The sequence below is a fragment of the Camelus ferus genome, chromosome 3 (assembly GCF_009834535.1).
Source record: "Camelus ferus isolate YT-003-E chromosome 3, BCGSAC_Cfer_1.0, whole genome shotgun sequence".
NCBI classification, from domain to species: Eukaryota; Metazoa; Chordata; class Mammalia; order Artiodactyla; family Camelidae; genus Camelus; species Camelus ferus.
The window spans coordinates 17,392,738-17,417,166 of NC_045698.1; the positions used below are offsets into that span (position 1 = coordinate 17,392,738).

A 24,429-nucleotide genomic window follows, 5' to 3' on the forward strand; every position below is an offset into this window, starting at 1 on the left:
GGGCAAACAGGTATGTTTAGACTAAAATTGAGAAGGAACTAGAAATTTCTAGCTAAAAATGTCTTGGGTTGTTTCTTGGTTTTTACTCACCAGGGGAGATGCTCCCATTCATTTCCTTTTATATTTATAATTATTCACTTACTATTCATTCTGCAGAAAAACCAAACCAAAACAACAACAAAAAACCTTGCTCTCAACAACAGCACTAAATGTGGCTGTGACATCATCACAAGGTTTCTTCTAAATTTTAAACATTTCTAAACTCTTAAATATACCATTTCAATTTCTGTCTCCCTTTTGGAGTTGAAATAAATACTTTGTTTGTATATTTATTTAAAATACACAGTGTGCAGCACTGCATAGAAAAAAAAAAATAACCCTAGCAGTCTTTTGAGAATCAAAGCAAATCAATAGTAATATCTCTTAGAATAGAAGCACTTTTGTTGACAGAGGGAACATGCTTTAATGGGAAGCAAAGTAATCTTTGTTTTGTAGTCAGACTGTTGGGCTGTGCATGAGAAATGACATGCCCTGACCACTTGTTCTACATTAAGAGGCAGCCTGGCATGTTCAAAACAGAGAGAAAATGGTTTGCTTTATAAAGATGGACAACTCATGGCTTTAATACAGAACATGTAGATAATCTTCACAAGATTTTTTTGTTATTTTATAAATTTGTCTTCAGTTCCCATGAAGCTTTAATCTTTTAAAGGAATCATCCCAGTGCCCCAAGAGAGGCAACTTGGGAGCTGTTCACACTGCAGCCCTTAAATGTGACAAGGCTCTTTCATGTCCAGTCTCGGCATTGAAGCCTTACTCAGTTTTAATGATGATACTTTGGGATGATAACATAAATGTTTCCAGACATAGAGATAGATAGATAGAAAGATAGATAGCTAGCTAGCTAGCTAGCTAGATAGATAGATAGATAGATAGAGAGGTAGATAAGGAGAAAGAAAGAGATAGAAAGAGAGAGAGAGCTGTAGATAAAGCAATAAATTAGTGGACTTACTTTGCTCATCTATTGCTATAGGCAATGTATAAAGAAAATTCATTCTGACCAAATTTCTTTATTTTTACCTTCAGCTAAATAATGAGGGTAGATAATGAGAGGATGAGGAAGATCACACAAGGAATCAATGAAGGTTCAGACTTCAAAATCTAGAAGTGTTTGTTTTTGGTTTCTGGGAAAGAATTATTTCATTTTTAAGTGCAGGTTCTTTCTTGTGAAATTGCAAGAGAAGCAGTAACCAACAATGGGCCCTGCTCTTATGCAAATGTGTTGTTAGGTTATAAAAAACCTAGCAAAAGAGACTTGACATTTGGCGAATATGTACATTACACTATGTAAATTATAAATTATTCTGATATTTATGAAAAAAATGAAAGCAAACAATTTGTCTGAACTTCCAGTGAGCCCATGGAAAAACACTTTCAATGACTAGGGGTTGCTGGTACCAGTTCCAAGCTCTTTATGCAGGCTATATGTTTACAATTAAGTTTTACAAGATGCAAAAATCACAATAATGCAGCCCCTGATTTATTTGTGCTGCACACCAGAGGATGTTGGAAGGAATTTTGCCTTGAGAAAGTTAAATGGCTAAGGAGCCATTAAAGCTGACATGCAGCTGCACAGTAAAAATATATTTTAGTTTAAAAATTATATCTTGCCTCAAAAGTGTTGTTTAAAGTATTTTGTTTAGATTTCTGCAAAACAGTATTTTCGTAATTCATATCAACATGTAAATAGTAAATCGCTTCAATCTAAACATGATCCATTTTTAGTGCCATTTGATAGCCCTTAATGTAAGTTCACATTGGTTTCAATGTTTTCCAAGTGCAATGTTCACTTGGACAAGAATCTGAAGGGAGGCAGCTTTCCTTAATATACTACAAGATGACCACAAGGTGGCTCCAAACACCGAAATATGTTATTTTACCTCTTGTCAAGTGAATACCAGAATTTACCCTCTAAGTGGGTCAATACTTCAGAAAGATAAACTCATGTCAACCCTTTGATTAAGTATTGAAGTATAATTTATATTATTTTTAAATGCAGATAGTCAACACAACACATCAAGTGGTTGAAAACCTTGAAGACTTTGACAGACTTTGAAAGTAAATTACTTAGTCTGCATAATTACTTAAGATTTCATTCAGGTTTTTGAAATTAATTTCTCTGGTAGTTTTGCACAATTTTATTCTCACTTGCTTTTCAATTAAATGAAAGGAAATACATACGCAATTTAATGAACTTTTTCTCTAGCATAATTAAAGAATTTTAAAACTAAAGAGAAAGCATGTCTAATTTTTAGCCCTCAGAAGGCCTCATTCTGAAAGTTCATATATCTAGAAAATCAAGTAACTAAAGTATATAATATTAACTGAATATTTTAAATTGGCCATGGTAATAAGTCAGCCATAAAGTTTAATCATTTAGCCAAATATGATAGTGTACTCATGACAAAAAAGAAAAGAATCTTATTAAATGATCATAGCATTAATAAAGATCTTATGAAAGAGATTATGAATTTGATTAAACAAATAATAAATAATTAAACAGATAACAAATGTAAATACAGAGCTATGACAAAAAATGGAATTTACTATAATCACAAAATTGTACTTGTCGGTTAGTTTTAGTAGTCTCTGTTATGACACCTCACCTTTACATATTGATGGGGAAGATTAAGTGTTAAGCATTTTCTTTAAATATGTGAATTTATAACATAAATACATTCACTAGTCCTGAATTATAAATAAAACTGGAAAATTAAAACTGTGATATAATTCTGAACTTTTAAAAGAAGTTTTAAAAAGGAAGTTCATATGGACTCATAGAAATGTATATTTTGTAACCTTAATGTTTTGGTTTGTTTATGTTAAGTCCATAGAAGTCATTTCAGATGCTTTTCAATATAGCATCAAATAGAGCCACAAAGAGGAAGAAAAAAGCAGGAATAGTTACTTTTAATTGATCTCCATATCACTTTAAAATGTGAAGAATCAAAAAATGAATTATCTAAGGAAAACCTGTTAAAATTTTCACATTTGCAGCAGCTTCTGTCTCCATCAGTTTTTGGGACCTTGTCTAAGAAAGCGGTAGCCCACTGACCTTTCAGCTTGTAATATAGACTGCAGAATTATCCTTGAGATTTATAGGTACCAAAACTTTAATGGGATTATTTCTGTAATGCACTGGCTCTGTTCATCATTCTTGTTCTAATTTTCATTACTCTGACCTCAAGAAGGAGAATCTGTGAAAGGAACCATCATTGCACTACATTCAAAAATGGTACTTGTTTCACCTGAATGAGTTTATGAGGCTTATGGAACTCACAACAGTTAGTCTCCATCTTTCCAATGCTTTCTCCTGTCTCTGCCTTTTTGGGTCCTTCACATCATTTTCAGAATTCATATCCATTAATTCCCTTGTTCATGTAATTAACTAGATGTGATTCTGAGAATGTAATTTAAGTCTGTAGGTTACATTCTCTCTTTAGGCAACTGACATTTTCACAATCATTAGGGAATAATTATATTTTAACAGGAATATATTGAGTCCTTTCCAGTTACTGTAATGGATGGTATTAGCCCTTTCCAATTGTAACAACAGATAAACTAACTGTGTCCTTGGAAATGATATGATTCAAACTCCCGTTTTCATAAACAAAACAATTGGAGTGAGAAATTTATGATGTTGATAGTAGAATTAGTGACATAATGAGACTTAAAACACCATGTAGTTTTCACTTCAACACAAATTAAATTTTAAATTTAAATTAAATTTTCACTGCAACACAAATTGAATCTTAATGTGGTAGCCAAATCTGCATCACAAGCTATGGTTAAAATAAAACATACTAAATATTCATGAAAAAGCATGTCATATGAAGTTACAAATAAGAATACCAACAAAAATATCAGGCAACAGTAACAATATAGATAGCATTAGAACACCTCTGTGCATCTGGAATTGGTAGAACTCTATAGGAACTGTGTCTTTCAATCATGACAACCACACTATCATTTAAGGACATTGATTAACCCCATTTTACAGATGAAAAAAACTACCAGCAATATTAAATATTAAATACATGGCATGTGACACAGGATTTGAACCCAGACAGTTTGGTGCCATCGTCCATGTTTTATCCATCAAAAGTCCTTGTGAGTATACGTAGGTCAGAGTCACTACATTCATTAAGAAAGGCAGTCTCAGTGTTTCTGGCATGTAGCCTTATCACCATGTCGTCTCCCTATTAAACATGATCTTTTTCAGGTGTCCTCACAAAAACAGAATATTACATAGAAGAAACTTTCTGACAGAGTGACCAAGTTTGAAACTCAGTGGCTTCTATGGACTGAATATTTTAATTGCTTGTGGGGGTGTGGAAACTTCTGTTCATAAGCATTTTTAGTAATACAATTTTGGGATTTACTTGGTCTTCAGATATGTACTTTTCATTTAGGCTTTGTGTCTGGGATCAGAAAACTAGACTCAAATTTGAGTCCTTGCTGTGAGATGACCACTGGCTCTTGCACATGTGAAGTGCATACATCACCAACCAAGATGGCAGCTCCTAACTGACGCACCAATTCAGGACCCACTCTCAGGACTCCAGCTGAATAAATCTGAGGCTACACAAAAATGCCTAATTGAACTAATCTGCTAACTTATTTCGATAGTTTCTTGAAAGATGTCATGGAAACTTGAATACAATTATAAAAAAAAGTGAAATTAGAGCCCCATATTATACATCTGAAAAGTACCTAACACTCATTGTTCTTGTATTAATCAAAATTAGAATATAATAGCAAGTAATGTGATTCATTTACTGACTCTGTGCAACAGAGGTTTTGCTTTGTTTTGTCTTTCTCTTCATTCTTGTATCTCTGGCTGCTTGTACAGTGTCTGGTTTGTGGTAGATACAAAAACAATAGTGACTTGGGGGGGAGGGTATAACTAAACCTAGTAACCCCCCCCAAAAAAGGAATAGTGAATAGAAAAATGAATGAGTGAATTAAACAAGATACTGGGAAATTTCTTCAGTAGTTTACATAATAGAAAATCAAAAGTGAAAAATCTTTTAGGTGAAAAAGTAACTTCCCAATGACATTCACTACTATTCCAGGTTATTTGAAACATTTAGAACATAACTAATAATATTTGTGTTATAAATCACATGATATTTAATTGAGAATATCTCACATTAAAAACACTACCCCCTCAAGCATAAAATTTATATTAGATTCATCTTCATATCTCTGGGTAAGGCAATAATGGCTCATAGGAACTTCTCCCAAAATGAATCAAATTAATCAGAAGCCAAGAAAAAATTGAGCAAGTGATTGTTTAGATATCAGGGGATCATTCAAATTTATTGAGTAAAATGCAAAAGAAAATATAATACCTGTAAAGGAATAAATATACAGCTATATAGGACAGCCCCAAATCTAAAGACAGTTAAATTAATGACTGTGAATTTTGTGTTATCATAGTACTCACTTTGTGAACAGTATTAAAAATTGAAAATTTCCATAAGTTTTTTTGGGGGGGAACAGTGGTTAATATGCAATGTTTTAGTTTGCTTCTAGAAAGGACGTCTCTTCTCATTCACACGGTTTTCATCTTGGATCCACCCAGAAACGGGTTTGATCCAACCCCCACCTATAAAGTGGTGAATTAATGTCTTTACTCTGAAGTCAAAATTGTGATCGCTATTTCTCTAACTCCACATCTCCACTAGGCTGGGTGCCCAGCAGAGGCGTATACCTAACACCGACATGTCCTTGTCCCAAAAAGAAAACATGTTTTTCCCCTCTTTTGTTCAGATTTCATACTCAATGATGGAGGATAGTTCAATTTCAAGGGAAAAAAGTTTAGCCAAGCAATTATTTCTCTTAACTTAGATTTTAGGGATTTCATTTCCTCAGTATATTTTTAGTATTGAAAATAAATGTATCTATTCCCAACACAGTGATATTTTACAAAATGATAACAATAAAAGTTACATAGAACTATCTGGTTATTAAATGTTGAAAAAATTAGGGCATATTTTTAAAGACTAATGTATTAGTTAGAAGATATTCTTGGAAAATGTAGGGGGTTTTTTGTTTTTTGTTTTTTGCATCCATCCCAAGTCCTTATGGCCATAGGTAAACAGATCATTTATTTAGTGTAGAAATTCTACAGAAAAGTCTCCACTCTTCTCTCTAGCAGGGGGTAAAAATAGAAGAACTAAAAGAGAAGAAAAGGGGAAGAAGAGTGCTTGGCATTCAATTTTGAACAAATCTCCAAAAGAATAACCAAAGCCTTGGTAAAGGGAGTGGATAAAGAAATAAGAAAGACTTTCTTATAGGTACTTATTCACGGGGGAAGGATTTTATTCCAATTTAGGAGCAAGATGCAGACAGAATAAATGTTTGTGTTGGTAGCTTTCACTCTCTAGAAACTACACATGGAAAAGTCACTCTGGTGACAAAATACAGTTCAAGACTACAGAGCAGGAAAAACCCCAACTTACAATGCTTCAGAAAGAAGTAAAAAACCAAAAACCAAAAAACTATATATATAGAGAGAGTATAGTATAGTATATATACATATACACACTTCACTAGCCTAATGGTTAGTCATTATGTACTTAGTTTCTGCTTATTTGGTTAAATAACTTGATAAACACTTGATTTTATTACAATGGTTTCTTTTCTCTATGCCATTGCCAAAGCAAATAAATACCATGCTGTTGGTATGAAAATAATATGTAATTCATAATCTTTATTTTATTAGCAATAGATTGAAGGCAATGAGTTCAAAGTAGTGAAATTTTAATTTTTTACTTCCTTTGAAGCAAATATTTCAAATAAAATAATTAATATACTATACGGGTGGAAGATTTACATGGTAAACACAAAGCCTGCAGGTAGTTTAAATATTTTCAAATCAACCTATATGTGGGGCTATAGTTTAAAGCTGGTCCTAAGAAGTCAGATCATCCAGAAACATTATGGTTCTTCATCTAGATCTGAGGTCTGATCCAAGAATTATGGAAATATTCTTTACTTTTAAAAATCACAGGAGTTACCATGGTTTTTCAAATGGACTTGATTTAACTTGGGAGTAGAATTATATGAAAAAGGAGAATCAGCCACATTTGTGATATTAGCATTATGCAAAAAATATACTCAATAACCCAGGGAAAATAATTCCCCAAATGTTCTGCTGAACTGGATTATTGTTACAGTTTATGTTTCCAAATTTTCAACTGGAAACAAGAAAGAGCAATGGTAATTCTTTATGCTACAATATCTAAAATAGACATTTGCTCATTTTATATGAGTTTACAATTTTAGATTACAAACTCATAATATTTGTATTTTGCAACAAAGAAGAATAAACATGTCTGATGAAAGGCTGCTTTCTGAAAACATGCAATTTATGTTCAATTTATGTTTAAAATCAGGGCTCTGTCAGACTATTTCAGTATCATCTGTTCCAGTAAATCAACAAAGATTCCCAGTCAATAACTGATGTCCTGAGTACAATAACTCATACCTGTGCACTGTATATTCTGATACTTCGGAGAAGTCATTTCATTAATAAATGCTGACTCCCCATACCTGGCTTACTAGTGCAGTAAACTACATTGGCATCAATTTCAGTTCCTTAAAAGCCTAGGTGTTATAATGTTTGTAGGAATTGCTTTCATTTGAAAGGACACGCTCTAGTCAACTGAATTGTCATATACTTTATGCTATAATGCAAAGGATAATGTCGTAAATCCAATGTATAATGTGGCAGATGATAGAATACTGGCCATAAAAGTCACAAGATGTACAGAAATATTATTTCATATAGGGGAATATAAAAAAGCACATGGGAAATTCATTCAAAGACTTTTGTCATTGTCCTAATGGAGAGAGGGGAGGAAAAAGGGAGGGAGGAAGAAGGGATGGAAGAAGGTGAGGGAGAGGGAGAGCTAGATCAGCAGGACTCTGAAGTGTTTAGATATGTCATCTAAAGAGGAATTTCCTGTTGTGAAGCAATGTTGTTGTATTATACCCTATAGCCTGTGGCTTAATCCCATCCTGAAACTGGAAATGTTATTTAACTTTTATATTTCTGCATCATATAGAGTATGTAGAATCAAGGCTGCTTTCTTAAAAAAAAAAAAAAGCTGGTGAGAGTGATTTAAAATCTAGATCACATGGTTTGGTAAAGCGTTCTGTTACTGACAAACTCTCTAAGGCTCTATGTCCCTCTAGGAACATTGTTATATGAAGGCATTTCAACTTCCTATAGACAGTTACTGTTTTCAAGGAATACTCGCTTTACCTCCTAAAATGAAATAAAATGTAACTTTATTTTACTCATTTTTACTCAATTTTCAGCTTTCCCTTTCTTTAAATCGACTACTGGTATGATGATATTTAACAAATGTTTCTTAGTGATGGAGAGGATGGAACATCACATACATTGCAAGAGAGAATAGGATAAAAACAAAAAGACACTGGTGGAAACAAAGCACCTTTATTGTTTAAAAAAAAAAGTTGCTTTTTTTGTGAGAAATTGCATTGATAATGAGTTAAGCAAAAGTTATACTGAAACACTTTTTGAAACTCTCAGATGATTTTAACTGATCGATGCTAATATTACATTAAAATATTGCATTTCCAGAAATCTACAACTTTCTGTGATAGGTGTGATTTTCTTATGATGTTTGTGCCTCTTGAGTTAGTTGGACAAAGGAGGTATGGCAAAGGCAAAAATGGCCTCATGTGTTTCAGACATCCTTGCAAAGGACAGCACAGCTGGATTATAAAAGGGCTCGAGGGCTCATACTCAAATATCAAGTGTGATGAAGCCGCTATAGGACAAGAGAGGAGGCCAGGGGTGACCCTGGCTGATACTGTTATCTCAGAAAACAGGCACTCCTTGTCGACTGTTTGAGATTTTCTCATTCAGATGTGTGATTTAAAAGGTCTACAATTTTGAGTGTTGAATTTATTGGAGGTAAAAGCAGAGATTGTTATAACACTGCTCTGTGGACATAATTCAAATGCTTTAACTAGAAAAAAAAATAAGGCAGATTTTGAAATGCTTAAATTCAGGATTTTTCTTCGATCAGCATATTTTGGGATATTGTAATCACACAAAAAATTAAATGTTCTCAATGAACTCATTGGCCTGAATAAAATGTGAAAAGGAAAATGATTTTTCATGTTAAGTTTCATTTCTCAAATATCAGTTCATAAATGCTATTCCTTGGACTCTTTTTTTTTTCCAAAATATTCATAAGAGGGATCATATACACTTGGTATAATGTTTAATCTATGCCACCAGTGCTCAGCATTAGCCAAACAAGAATGAGGGCACCTTTCTTCACTTTACGTTACTTAGTTTTTAACTTCTGTTAAAAGTAATATGCTTAGTAAAGTGACTTTTCTGAAACTCTATTCCAGATAATATTTTAGGATAATCAAAAGTAGAGTTTTCAAACATCAGCCTGAAATCTGGAGACCAAACATCTGCATAAAATTACTTATGATTAGCATAAATAAGTTTTATATTTTTTGACTTAATACTTTGTTGTTTCAGTATTTTACAAGCACTTCTAACGTGGCAACAGTATTAGAATGCAATTTGCATAGCAGAAATAATATATTTTGGCCAGTGCTTTCAAAACCCAAGGGCTGGACTAGAGGTAGTTGTGTTTAAACCCCTGATTTGTATGAATTGCTTACTATGCAACACTGTTACTGATAATAACACTTAACGAAAACATGGTTCACTTTGCTGCTGAATCAGCATCATAGAGTTAATACTGTTCCTGTGCTGCAGCCTAGCGGAATGATTTGGTATAAAAATGACATATTCCAGGAGCACTGTGTTATCACTTGCTGCAAAGTAGGTTAAGAAATATACAAAATAAGTCCTAAGCTCAGAAATCCCTAGATAATATACACTCTGCATCATTCATTTGTTAAAATATGAATTTAGGTATAGATCAAAAACTGCATCTTAAACTCTGAACTCATATTCCCATATTTTGGAATTAACCTTTTCAGTTTCAAATACACTCTTTTTCAACAGGGGGAAAAAACCTCTTTCAGAGTACACCAACTTTCTCAATATTGTGCCAGAAATGTATATCTCTCTAAACAGAGTATCAATTTTCTATCCCTTTTTTCTTTTATTTTTAAGGAAGAGCTCAGTGTGGGTGAAAATCTAACTGTGTAATATTAAATGCAATACCTGTACTGTTCTTATCAACAAACAGCTAGTTTTTGTAAACATCGAGGAATATCACCTGAAGCATTAATTAGGTTCCAAACATTCTTACCACTGACCTCACACATATGCATGTATATGTGGATGTCATACAGATTATGTGCTCCTTTCCAATGTCCCTGTTTTTTTATTATTATTTTTTTCTTTTTTCAGACATCTAAGTGTATGGAATTCTATTCTTTGATTGGAGTCAGGGAAGGCATATACATTCACCAAGGAAGTCAATTTGTTACCAGCAAGTATTTGAAACCCAAGAAGTACCTGATTTAATGAAAGCAGATATTGATTCATACTTTAAAAACACATCCAAAAAAAAAAAGAAAGCAAATAAAAGAAGCATTTCTTTATGCTTTTATCATCAGAATGGATTTATATTTGATGTATCCCTAAGCCACAAACACTCTGTTTAGATTTGTGCACTCTCTAATGCCTTTGCTCCCCCCATCCCCAGTAACCACTATTTCCTTATACATTGCCCATTGAATACATACATGGCACACTGACTATGCTTCAGGGAAGGGGGCAGGCAGATTATCCATGCAACTTATCATTTACCTATTTTTCTGTGACACAAACCTTTTCCTCTTTTCTTCATCACTTTAACTAAAAATGAACCTAGAGCTCTTGTCAATGACATAATGTTTTCATGAAAGTTCTACTAATTAAAAATCCTCACCATACCAGACCTAAAAAATGAGCACCCTCTTGCCAAGCGTTATTCACCACAGAGAAGCTCTTGTAGCTACATTTTAAAGAAGGATACAGAGGGGGATGGTGTGGAGGGAAAAAGTCTACTAACATATACATTGAGGTATACCAGTTGTCAGCATCAGAGGGACTGATTATTTTTATTATAGAGACTTCAAGACCAAAAAAAAAAAAAAAAAAAAAGGAAAAAAAAATACCCTGCACCTCGAAACAGCTCAGAGTAATGGATATGCAGTTTTGGATAACAGAAGCTTTTACTGGAATGAAGAACCATTATAGGAAATAGATCTGTTTTTTGGAAGCAAAGATGAGAGGTCAATTTTAGAATGATGTGTGTCTTTGATTGCACCTGTAGACCACCCCTTCCCTTTTTAATGATAAGGAGCTGGAAGGTTTTTATTGCAGTGGCATAAAAACACTTTCAGACTACTGCTTTTGCCCGTACTTACAGTGCTATCAATAGTTATTTGTTGGGGACATGCATTTAGTCTTGCAATGTGCTGCATTAATTTAACACCACATAAAATATGGATTTTATTGCAGCAGAGACAATAAATGCTGCAACTGCTGACTACATGCATTTAATCTCCCTTCTTCATCTTTCCCCTTATACTTCTGATTCAGATATGAAATGTGAATCGAGGAATTATGCCTATTCTATTCCCGATAAACGCCAATCTATCTTATTTAGGTAGATGCTTTGTGACCACTGGCAGGTTCAAGGAATCTGTCTGTTGCCTGTCATTTCTCTTTATATTGAACCTACAATGAACTCTGACCGTAAGTAAGTGCAGAGCGGATCCATTCGTACGGAATGTAAAGCAATGCTGGATGATCTTAGACTTCACAGCAACAATGTTCTCCGCAACTGATTTTTAAAATTAAGACGCACAAGTACAGGCATGACAAAGGACACTCCATAATATACTTTCAGCATTTGTTCAGAGTGAGTGAATTCACAGACTCTAACAACATGACCCACTGCTGAGCATACGCAATTTATCCAGTTTTACATTACCTCTCCAGATAGTCAAAGCAGTTGCTTCTAGAACCCAAAATACAGGTTTATGGTTAGTAAATTTTTATGTCTTAAAAATAATTATTTGAAAATAACTGCTGAATACAACTTAAAAACAAACATTTTTCCCCAGGGAAAGAAAATAAGAGACCTTAAGGGAGTTAGGAGGGGGAAAAAAGAGAGAGAGAGAGAGAAAGAGAGAGAGGAAATCTTCCTACCTTTTTTTTTTTTATCAGCTTCTGGATAATGGAAGTTGGTCCAGTCAAAATAACCCTGGAGAAATTGTCACTATGTCCCCTTTTTTTGTTTGTTTTCGGCTGTTAGTTTCTATCACTGATTCTACTTCAATCTAACTCAAGCTTTCTCTCAGCATCACTTTTAACTCTGGACGGCAGGGAACCGAAGAAAACGGGGGCGAGCTCTCTCTGATTGGCTTTCATTCAGTGCTTCTGATTAAGGGGAAGGAAAAAAAAAAAAAGGAAGAAAAGAAAAGAAAAGGAAGGAGGGGAGGGGAAAAACCCTTCCTCACTCGGAGAGAAAGGTTCTGCTGATAGAGCTGCAGCACTCGCCATGGGAAGGCTGGAGACTGGGGAAGTGCTGGCTTTTGCTAGCACACAGCGATTTGCAAGTGAATGCGAGGGGAGGGCGCATCCGAGGGGAGGGCGCATCCGAGAGGAGGGCTTCGGCGGATAGGCGTCCCCTCCCCCGCAGGGCAGAAAGCCTCTCTGTTTCAAGGCTAAGGTAATCAACCCGATCTAATCCGGCTGTGTCCGTAACGCAATCTCAGGAGCGGCACTGCTTCTTGCAATTCTTTTTAAATAGATACTTCTTCTGACAGATATATTCCTGCACCATCCTCACGCCAGACGACCGAAATACACGAACCGAGTGCCAAGTCAGATCGCAACCAGATCTGACACGTTACCAGAGTGATTTTCGCTGCGGTTTACATTATTTATTTTTGCTTTCCGTGAACTTTTCTCTCCTTGATTCTCCAAATACCTTATTTTTGTTGCTCATTGTCATAGGAGAACACACCTTGCTCATCGTTTTGGAATGTCCGTGAGCTAGTCTTGTCTGCTTAATCTTAGCTGCTTTGCGTTTTGATACTTCATAGATAAAATATTTTATTCATAATGTAAATATGCAGTTAATGCTATTGAAATATTTAGACTTTGGGCTTGATACAATGTCCTTTTTTGGTTTTTTTTAAACTTTTTTTCCTCAGAAATATGAGTGTCATGCCCAAACGTCCACGTGGAGGGGGTGGTGCGGGGGGAGGCAAATAATACATCTAGGTGATTCTATTTACTTTACCATCTAACTATTCGTCTCCCTATTTATTTATCTCTCCATTAGGTTGGAATCAACCAAAACCTTACCAAAGGATGTCAGCATAGCTCCACAAAATAATGAACACCTTTATATTTTTCTGGCTACATGTAGATACTTTTTTAAATAAATGAATTACATAAGCATACTGTAAAATAATAATATACTATAAAAATAATTGTAAAACTGGAGGAGGAATTATGAATATAATCTTGCCTGTCTATGACTTTTTTTAAAAAATAGATAATACTGCTCAGAAATGTTAAATGAGTTAAGATCACAGAGCTAACTACTGACAAGAGTTAAAACAAAAATGACAGTTCATATTTTATATTTATATAAACACATTTCTATAATTATATGACATATCTACTTACGTGCATTTACAGTTCCAGTTTAGTTCTGGTTCTGAGACGTCACACTACCTCCTGGGGACATATTTGATTATTCTAACATCAGTAGGCCCCTCACACAGACAGAATAACAGGAAAAGAAAGCAGCTCAATCTGGGAGAGAAAAAGGGCGCAGCGATTCTAAATTAGATTTCAAAAAAAGTTTTAGTATACCACAAGGTTATTATATGACCAATGTTACCAGCTAGTTTTATATTCTAAAATACCAAATATTTCTGTTCAATAAAATGATATGTAGAGCCGAAAGGGACTTTTGAGACTCTTAATTTTGCAGACGAGGGCATCTGGAAAATTGTGATGACCCTGCTAGAGTTGTGTGCTAATTCTTACATTTATCTCAAGTTTGCGTATCTGTAGTGTTTTGTTTTGTTTTGTTTTTAACAGAGTACCTTAATTTTAGAGTCAGGTAAAATAAATATTCTATTTTTTTTCTGTAATGTATTTGTGTTAATATGAAATATGTGTTCAGTTTCATGCTGCTGTTGACATATTAAAGTTGGCTGTCAAGAGAAGGTATAGAATCTCATCGTCTCTATACAGAAATTATACAGCATTCAATTAAATGTAATAGGTCAGGTGCACACATGGATGATGGACTTTTATTTGATTAACTATTTTTGTATGTTTATTGTTCATTTCAGGATAAACGACATGATATGAGAAGTTGCTTACATTATGTCTAAATGGGTCCACTTGAGAAAATAATCAAAGGCTGAGATCAGATATAAAATGCTGTTTTATGAATGAAAATACATGTTGCAATGATGTATTCCCCAAATAATAATTGCATTTTTTTTTAACAAGATAGAAGTTCATTCTTCTCTTACATACATTTCTGAGTTGGTGTGATTGCTATGCTCCCTGTAGTCATCAGAAACTCAGGTTCCTTTTCTCTTGATGCTCAACTAGTCTTGTGGAGTTGAACTCATAGATGGTATGAGTGATCACCCCACATCAGCTTTCTAGAAAGAGGAATAAAATAAAGACGGGAAGGATGCTCCCTTCCCTTGGAATCTTCTATGATTTCATCAGATGGAAATGAGACACTTGGCTACAAATTATTTTAAGGGAGGCTTGGAAATGTAGTCTTTACTCTTGAAAGCCATTTGCTCAGCTAAAATCACTCATGCTGCTAGAGAAGATGACAGAATTGGATAGAAATAGCAGGAGTGCCACTACCTCTATGTATCATACAGCAGCATGTTTTATAACTGTTTAGGGAAAAAACCAAAAATTTCCTCTTGTTTAAAATTAAAATTTTGTCATGATGTTAGAGAATGGTATCCATGCAAAATAAATTTTAATCACACTTTAAAACTTTGAAGAATGAAACAATGGTATTGCCGGTTATTGCATTTTCTGTTTTAGGGTCAGGTAGTGTATTAAATAAATGACAAAACAGCAAGACATCCATGTATTCCAAAATTCACAATATGTAGATACAGATATGAGAGTGACAGAGAATTTGAACAATGAGTGTATGAAAACTTATCCCATTTTTCTTAATGCCCTCCTTGCATGAGATTCAAATGCTACCCTATTGAATAAAAACTTTAGTAATAAAAATTAAAATACAGAACAAGCAAAAAATTGGCTAAAAATTAAAACCTCTGATAATTTTTGTTTTATTAAGCAACATCATTTTTCAGTTCCTTCTTTCATTCTATAAATGGTTTAACTTGGGATTCTGCTAATTTCTCTATTTCTTTTGAGTTTTCTCCAGAAATACTGTGTAAGTGAGTCCTGCAAATTAGGTAAAGCATCCCTATAGTCGCCAATGTAAGGAACTGTCACCCCCATGGAAAGTCAGTAAAAGGAACAGTGGGCTCTGTGTAAATGGGACAAATGGATCAACGCCTCACAAAAGTGTCCCTCAATGTGAGCAAAGGCCACATGACCATTATAAGCAAATAAAAGCTGATGAAAACTTTAAAAACTACATTCCCATACTTTTTAAAGCTAAATGTGAAATTGCACAGAAAATGCCTTACCATAATCATAAAACATTCAAGACATTGAAGAGATGTTTTCATTATAATAATGGGACCCTTTGAAGGCTACCTCCTTCATTGCAAAAGTAAAAGAGGCAATTTGGTTAAAATCAATTAAATAAATGAACTTTCTATTCCATGTGGAATTATATGCCTAAAAGTTGTCACGCTCTTGCTAAACAACAATCATTAGTCCTTAAGGTGTCACTTGCTAAACAGCTACATACTTGTTTTAAAACAATAGCTCCTCAGGCATATTTTCCAGCCTTTCTTTTAATGGTACAAGAGATTATATCACTTTCCACTATAACAGTTAATCAAATCTGGTTCTCTTTTTATGGCTGTGACATGAGAGTGGAGAAAGTCTACTCTGCTTCACCCTCCTCAAATACAGTGGCAAAAAAACAAAAACAAAAACAAACAAACAAACAAAAAACACCTGTCATAGCTTGTTTGACACAACATTTTTTCTAATCTCCAAATGTAAAAGTACATTGCCCCAGCAGTGAGTGGTCAAGGAGGGGAAAGTGGAATCGAATGAGATTCCAATGGAATTCATATTCCATTTTTCAGATGTCCTCATCATCTTTGAATTAGAAATCAAGTTAAATAAAGAGAAAGTCAAGGGGAAAAGCATCAATGTGGCCACACGGATAATAACTGAAGAAGTATGGCTTTGCCATCACCCTTACCTGAGGCACTGTTGCCGGCCGTTTGCATCACAGCAGTGGGTGTGTGATTCTGGAGCTAGAAGCGCTCTTGATATTCACTTAGTCCTCTTGTTTTATTAATGCTGTAAATTACCATCTATCACTAATTATTGTTATTTCATTTATTTTGCCTGAAGTAGCTGGAGGGGTTTCTGTTATCTGCAACTGAATTAAAACCTGTTTGTAACAGTACCCTCTGTTACTACTGATAAGCCCTGTCTCAACTTTTCTTAGACCATGTGATTTGGGAGTGGGACAAGGGAGGCTCGAGCCAGGAAAAAATTAAAATATCAAATCGCCAGTTATACTTCCAAAAAATGTAATTATTTTGAAAAACAATCAAGAGTTGATGAAAGAACGTGTGATCTGACATTTATTTGGATCCTCCTGCTCCCTTCTCCTCATAAGCCACCGCGTTCTGTATACTTTAGGTATAAAGGTCAGGGCTGGTTTTCTTTTTTAGATCAAACCTGAATCACATCTCTTGATTTTTTTTCCTTCTATTTTTAAAGTAAAAATTTGGGGTTATATATAAAAGATTCACAAGTAAACTGAATCTTATCGACTTAGCAAGACATAAAATAGATTGAATAATTCTCATATTGATTGAAAAGTAAATTCTTATTCAATCTGACTGCTTCCATCTTTACCTGAATAAGGATAGTGGCTTATTTGAAATTTTGAAACATTGGCGAAGTGAAAGTAATCAAGATTGAATCTTCTGTTGTTTGGTGATGATTTAAATTTACACCTAAGAAAGTGATTAAAAGAAAAAACTTTCAAATAAAAAAGTGGAAAATAATAAATCATAACTCTAATATATTTTTAATTACATTTAATGAACAAAAATATAATCTCATGTTTATATTTATTTTAAGTTGTATTGTTAATACAGAGAGTAGGTCTGAATGGTAAAATCAACATTTTAATTAATATTATCACTCTGAAAATCCATTCTAAGAATTCTTAGAATCTTCTTCAGAAAAGGCAATATTTTAAAATAAATATCTGTTATAAAAGACTAGAAAAATCACAACTGTTACTTGATTTCTTCTTTCTAAAATATCATTTCATTCCTCTTCTTCCTTTCCTTCACTTATTATTTGTCAATAATGGTTAATTTTGTGATAATTTACCCTACCTGGAAACTCCCAAATTAGCTTGGTGGATGTTGGCAGAAGACTTGGGACTCTGAAGTCAGAGACAAAAGGCACAGGAAGCAGTACAGCCATCACATCTGTGTCAATTCTCTTTGTCCCCACGTCTCCTTTGGGCATTGCCTGAGATGGGCTCATGTCGATGTTGCATTATACTTGAGAGACACCAAGCTTAGGGAGCACATAATGGACTGTGAGCAAAACAGCCTGAACTCCAAGGAGAGATAGTACTTTTATGTTGTTGTACCATATATAAATCCCCCTACTCTGATGGAGACAATAAGTCATCATCCAAGGCTGTTCCTATACAAATGCCCTCGAAAATATAGTTTAAACAAAAGGGGGGTTAGTATGTGAGAGAGACATATGGAAAACTGTCTCCCAAGATTATTATTTGTTGATCCAATGAGAAATGTCAGCTGGGAAACACACTTACACCAAGAAAATGGTCACTCTAGTCTTTAGGAAAATTTTGAACATGACTGGGTCTTCTACCTATAGGACCAATGATATGGCCTGTGACAGTCTCTCTCATTGATCAAACTTTACTCAAGCTCCCCTGACAACGAGGCCTGACTTTTGGACTTCTGTGTTCATCTCTGCATTGTCCAGTTTTAGCGAGAATCCTACTGACTCAGTTTAATCAGAATCCCCACCCTCAATATCTGAACACCCTCAGTTTTTTATCAAGTTCCTCATGCTCCACCATCCTCCAGGTGATGTCTGACCTTCAGTAAGAATCCTGGTAGGTCAGTTTAGCCAGAATTCCCCCCTTACCCCTGACGTTTCCTCTTAGCTTTCCATCCACTGACCCCATCCTGCTCCTGGACTATAATTCCCACTTACCCATGCTGTAATCAGAGTTTAGCCCAATCTCCCTTCTCCACAGAAGACCCCATCTCAATGGTCCCTTTGAATAAAGTCTTCCTTACTATGCTTTGGCAAGTATCACTGAATATTTTTTTCTGTAAAAACTTCCATTTATAAGATAAATGAGTACTAGGGATGTAATGTACACCATGATAAATATAATTAATACTGCTGTGTGTTATACATGAAAGTTGTTAAGAGAACAAATCCTAAGAGTTCTCAACAGAGGAAAAAATATTTTCTCTATTTCTTTAATTTTGCATCTATATGAAATTATGGATGTTTATTAAACTTATTGTGGTAACAATTTCATGATGTATGTAAATCAAATTATTATGCTACACACTTATAACTTAGTGCTGTACGTTAATTACATCTCAATAAAACTGAAGAAAAAAGCAGTAATTTTTCCTTTAAATGTCTGGAACAATGGTGCACAAAATGCAGTCTTAGATCAACAACTTTAGCATCACCTGAGATCTTGTTATAAATGCAGATTCTCAGGACCTTCTCAGATCTACTGAATCAGAAACTATGGGGGTGGTCAGCACCCTATTTTCAAATGTCTCGAAGTGGTTCCTAGAGCTGAAATTTGAGAATCAGTGCCCTACAGTTGCTTTAAAGCAATCTAGAAAAGTAAGAAACCCCGACTTAAAACTCACGATTTATAAATGAGAGACTTGTTTACGCAATCACATATTATTTTAACACATATATATTATGTGCAGAAGCACTGCAAAGCATGGTGCTATTTATGAGATTGTGGGGGAGAGCTATAACCATGAGCTCGCTAAATAAGGATTTAACCATCTAACGAGAGAGACAGAAATGAAGACCAGTGAAACACTAAAGTAAATGAAGGGGAAGAAAGGGGGGAATTCTGCCAAGTGTAGATGAACGTAGAAGTAGTTACTCTGGAGGTTTCAAAATATAGTATTACAACTCTGATTAGCGTCAGCTTCGTTTTTAATTTCAGCAGTCAACACGCTAGGGGACGATGGCAGTGAAAAGGCCTGGCGATGGTGCTCCACCTGGCAGCGTGTTGACTAGACAGAGTCGCACCAGAGCTTGACAAGAGAACAAGAGGGAGGAGGGGTTCTGAACTCCTTTCTTACAATCTCCAGTAATGATGGGAGCTCACTGCACATTCAAATGTCTGTTCTTACCCGAGGTGTGATGACACGCAGCCCTGTGTAACCCTTCACGTGATACATGGAAGAGAAAAAGGAAAGGGGACTGAAACAACGAGAAGGAACAGGGAGGGGAGGAGGAGTTTCATAAAATCAGATTCCCAAACTAAAGGAAACCAAAAATACCTTCTTCTTTATAGACTGGGCTGGCTTTGTGGGTTTGCATTCTGTGTAGTCACACAGGGCCCCGTGCCTAGAAGGAGTCTACCCTTGGTTTAATGAGCTGCTTGTGCAGTCTTGAGTTTCTTAATTTTTGAATAAGGGGTTCCGCATTTTCATTTTGCACTGGGGCCTGTGATTTTATAGCTGAACTACTTATGATGCTGATGCATTATGATGTCATTCATGCACTGAGAAGTTCCCATCACAGGTGAGTGTTTGAACAGTAATCAGTGTTGACATTTAACAGACAAACACATCAATAAATCTATTTGTCATTAGTAAACAAGGACAATAAAGTGTGCTTGACTCCTGTTAAGCTGGAATTGACTCTGAACATTTGATCTCTAGCATCAAGTCACTGGCATCAGGCCTCAATGATATCAGAAGGTAGAATTTCCTTCATCCATGTATTCAGTTATTCATCCTCCAGCTGCTTATTGAGCTGTGACAATGCCGTATAGTTTGCTTATCGCTGGGGATATGATGGTGATCAATAGCTTACTCAGTCCTTAACTGCACAAAGCTCACTCTCTGATAGGAGAAAAGAATAATTATTTAATCTCACAAATGATTATATTACTATTCACTGTGATAAGTGCTATGAAAGAAGACATAGCACTTATTGCATCTTATAAGGGTCTTGGCCAAAGTGGGGAGGGGCTAGAAATGGGGTCAGAAAAATTTCCTAGATGAGGTAAGGTTTGAGATGAAATTAGGAAGATGGTGGAATGCCCTTTACTCCAGTATTTTTAGAAGAAATCATTTTGTGTTACCTGATAACACGTAAATCATGCCCTTCTGTCACCACCTAATTGGCCAAAACATTTTTGTTGCTGCAGGTATCTGTAACCACTACAACAATGGATACCTAATTTATCAGACATGTTATGCATACATGTATCATTTTGTTGCCCTAAGAACATCTTGCTCATGCTATAGGTCACTGGAATAGAGCAAAACAAACAACTACTACAATGTACCAAAGGTTACATCTAGCCCCATGAAAGTGGGTTAATCTTTGCCAGATTTTCAGCCACTTTTCAGCACTAGCAAAACAAAACAATAACAGGAGGAAGACAACAACCATTGAACCATTTGTTGATTCTTTGGTACCAGACCATATTTTAGGAAAATCATAGAGGAAAAAAAATCTATGTTGAGACCATTCATTTATATAGTGAATTATGCCATTGTTTAATTTTATGTGAAGACTTATTTATTTTTATATCATAATATCTGCATCAAACTATAATTTGGCTGATAAACCAAGATTTATCAAGTATTTAGATTTTTTTTTAAACATAATCTGAATCAGCTCATGGTTAGGCCAAAATAAATGCACTCTAATTACAGGAGTTTTATTTTGAGACAAAGGCTTATATTTCACAAATTTCTTCATTTAATTGATACAGCAACTGTTCAACTAGATACAAGATCTCAAGCTAAGTATACTTGTTTACATTATGCATTTCTTATTCTAACTCAATTAATGCAAATGGATTAAAAGTCTTTGCAAATAATACACAATCAAAAGAAAACTTCAGGTGATTTATTAAAATTATTAGCAGTTAAATCACTGCCTAGTTTAAATGTTAAATTTAAATTTAAGAAACAAAATAAATCAAAGCATAGGAATGATCATTTGTGAAATTCCTGAGTTGCTTTCTATAAATACTACTCCAGGAGTGGAAATTTTTTGTGTGTCCTTTATTAACTTTATTTTTGTTCTTTGTCATCATTCTAGTATAGTAAAATGGTTTTTCTCCAAAGTAAAAAGAAAATACTTAACATTTAAGGAAAACAAGAGAACAACATCATTTAACAAAATAAGTAGTGCTAAACCTAAAATTATAAACCAGTGGGAAAGATTAAATCTGTAGAACTATCTGTGACTTTCAACATTAACACATATCAAGTAACGTCATAATAAACCCTAAAACTTTTTAAATGTTTGTACAGGCATGATACTCACAGTATTGTAATCATCTTTGATTTATCTTATGTTCAAACCTAATTATTTTTTACTTTTTTCATTTATCAAAAGAATTCCTTCCTCTATTTTAATCCTGAGATGCCTTTCTCTCTCTCTCAAACACCTCCCTTAGTAAGTCTTCCAGACCTATTTAACATTTTTTGAGTAAGTTCATGATCACTCTAATATTAGTCAATCTAGATGTTTTCAGCACCTTACATCTTGCTCTGGGTTGGGAGAGGACCATAGCAAGGAGAGAAGGCCTGAATTGAGGAGCATATGCAGGGGCCTAGAAGTGGGAAAGAACTGAGTTTGAATCATAGCCCAGGACAGAGAGACCTCCAAGCTTGGCTTCATCACTGGAGGCTTCTGGTCCTGACTTGGGGCAGGTGGTTGTTACTCCAACAGTGGGCTGTTTTCCCTCCGTAAAACCAAGATGTAGGATAAAATGTACTCTTCTAAAATACGGGTTTATAATTCACTATCCCAGCATTTAATCTTAGAATTCTACCTACAGTCTTAAAAGTTTCTCAGTCTTTGTCTCTCTGATCAATAAAATCTGTCAGGTAATTAATTTTCTTTTTTGGGGGTGGTTAGAGAAGAAAATTATACATGAATAGAATCCACTAAAAATTTATGAAACTGATAACCACATACAGATCAGAAAATTGAAATTTTTATCTTATTAGCAGTATTGACACAGCCATGTGAACCATATGTAATATGTGGATATATTTAAATTTAACACAATATACAGCCACATATAAATGGCTATTTGATATCATAAAGGGAAATACATTACAGATATTAACTACCAGAGCTTTGAAAATCTTTATCATGATATTATTACCTTTTATCCTTTGTGTTCTTCTTGTTAGCTTACAGTCTATGGTGCAAGATTGCACATGCCCATTTTTGAAGCCAATAGAAATAAACGTGTAGATTTTTATTTATACATAATTCCTCAAAAATAAGATATAATCAAAAGTTAAATGATAATAATCAGGGCAGATTTATGAACAGAGAATAAATTCAGATGATAATTATTTTGATGATTGTGAACTCTTTTCAATAAGAAGATACTGATGTGTTAATACTGTTAGTATGAAGTGTTTAGACTTCATTTGTTTTCTCCAGTGACCCCACCACCCACCCACATATACTTTGGAATCTTTGGGGCACTATCTAGCTTAATAGGCAATATGCTGCTGTGTATTTTGTTTTTCCTTAAAGAATAAAATTGTTATCTGATTATGAACATTGAATATGAGATTTGTTTCTTTTTTATATACTTAACCTACTATTCCTTGGATGTGCATGGGAGATGTGGTGGTTTGCAGACAGATCACTCTAATGAAAACGTGACATATTATTTCACTATACCTGAAAATTCTATTTTATATTCAAATTAAATCACAATTAATTTGAGTAGTGTGTCTAATTTCAGTATCATATACACTATTCCTACTTATAATTATCTATTTTAGTTACCCAATACAACTTGGCTTATTTATTCATTGAACAAATACTTCTTTAATGTGCCTTTTATCCCAGGGACTATTCTAGGCTTTGGGGATAGAGCAGTGAAGAAAATATAGAAAGTTTCGTTCCAAGAAACTTGCTTTTGACTAAGGTGCGAAAGAAAGTAAGCAAATAAACAAGAATATAATAGTACTAAAGATGGTGATAAGTGCTACAGGTAAAAACAAAACAGGTAAGGAGGTGTGGTCAACAGAAGAATGGCACCCAAAGATGTCCACAATGCAGTCTTTGAAACCTGTGAATATATTACCTTACATAGTAAAAGGGACTTTACAGATGGGATTAAGTTAAGGATCTTGAGATGAAGATCCTGCATGATTCTGGCAAACTGAACATAATTACATGAGTTTTTCAAAGCACAGAACATTTCTCAGCTCACAAAGAGATTTGAAAATAGAAGAGAACCAGTGAGATGTCAGTATGAGGAGATGGATAAGCCAAGGACCTTGGTCATTCTCTGAAAGCTAGAAAACACAGGAGAACAGATACTCCCCCAGAGAAAAAGGAACACAACCCGTGCTGACACAATGACTTTAGTCTAGTGAGAACTTTGTCAAAATGCTCACCTATAGAACTGTTAAGATATTCAATTTGTGTTGTTTAAGCCTCACATTTGAGGTAATTTGTTCCAGGAGTGATAGGAAACTAATACAGGAGATCAAGAGAGACTGATCAGTATGTGCCTTTTTGCATAACACGATTAGAGAAGGAGTCTTTGATGATGTGATGCTTAAGCAGAATTAAATGAAGTGTGGAAGCCAGCCACCTGCATACATATGGAAAGAACTCTCCGGGCCGAGGGGACAGCAAGTGCAAATGCCCTAAGGCAGAAACACGTTCAGTTGTTTGAGGACTAGAAAGAATACCATCCGGACTGAAAAGCAGTAAATCAAAAACAGAGAATTCTGAAATGAGATGAGTCCTGGCATCAAGGAGCCCGGCTTGCTGGGCTGATTCATCATGGCATTTTATTCTAGCTGAGATAGGGAACTCTTGCAGGTTGGGGGCAGAGGAAAAACCTCAGCAGATTTAGATTTAAAATGGGTCATTTTGATCACCCAATGGAGAACAGA

At 34.7% G+C, this 24,429-nt stretch overlaps 1 protein-coding gene across 1 annotated transcript in view; it reads right to left on the reverse strand.

Annotated features, from left to right (window-relative positions):
• Window positions 1–13,772, reverse strand: part of LOC102506546 (cadherin-10) — a 160,928-nt gene extending 147,156 nt beyond the window's left edge. Inside the window, exon 1 of the mRNA XM_014557540.2 lies at window positions 13,727–13,772. The gene's annotated coding sequence lies outside the window, so the exon portion shown is untranslated. The remainder of the gene's footprint in view (window positions 1–13,726) is intronic.
• Between the last annotated feature and the right edge of the window lie 10,657 nt (window positions 13,773–24,429).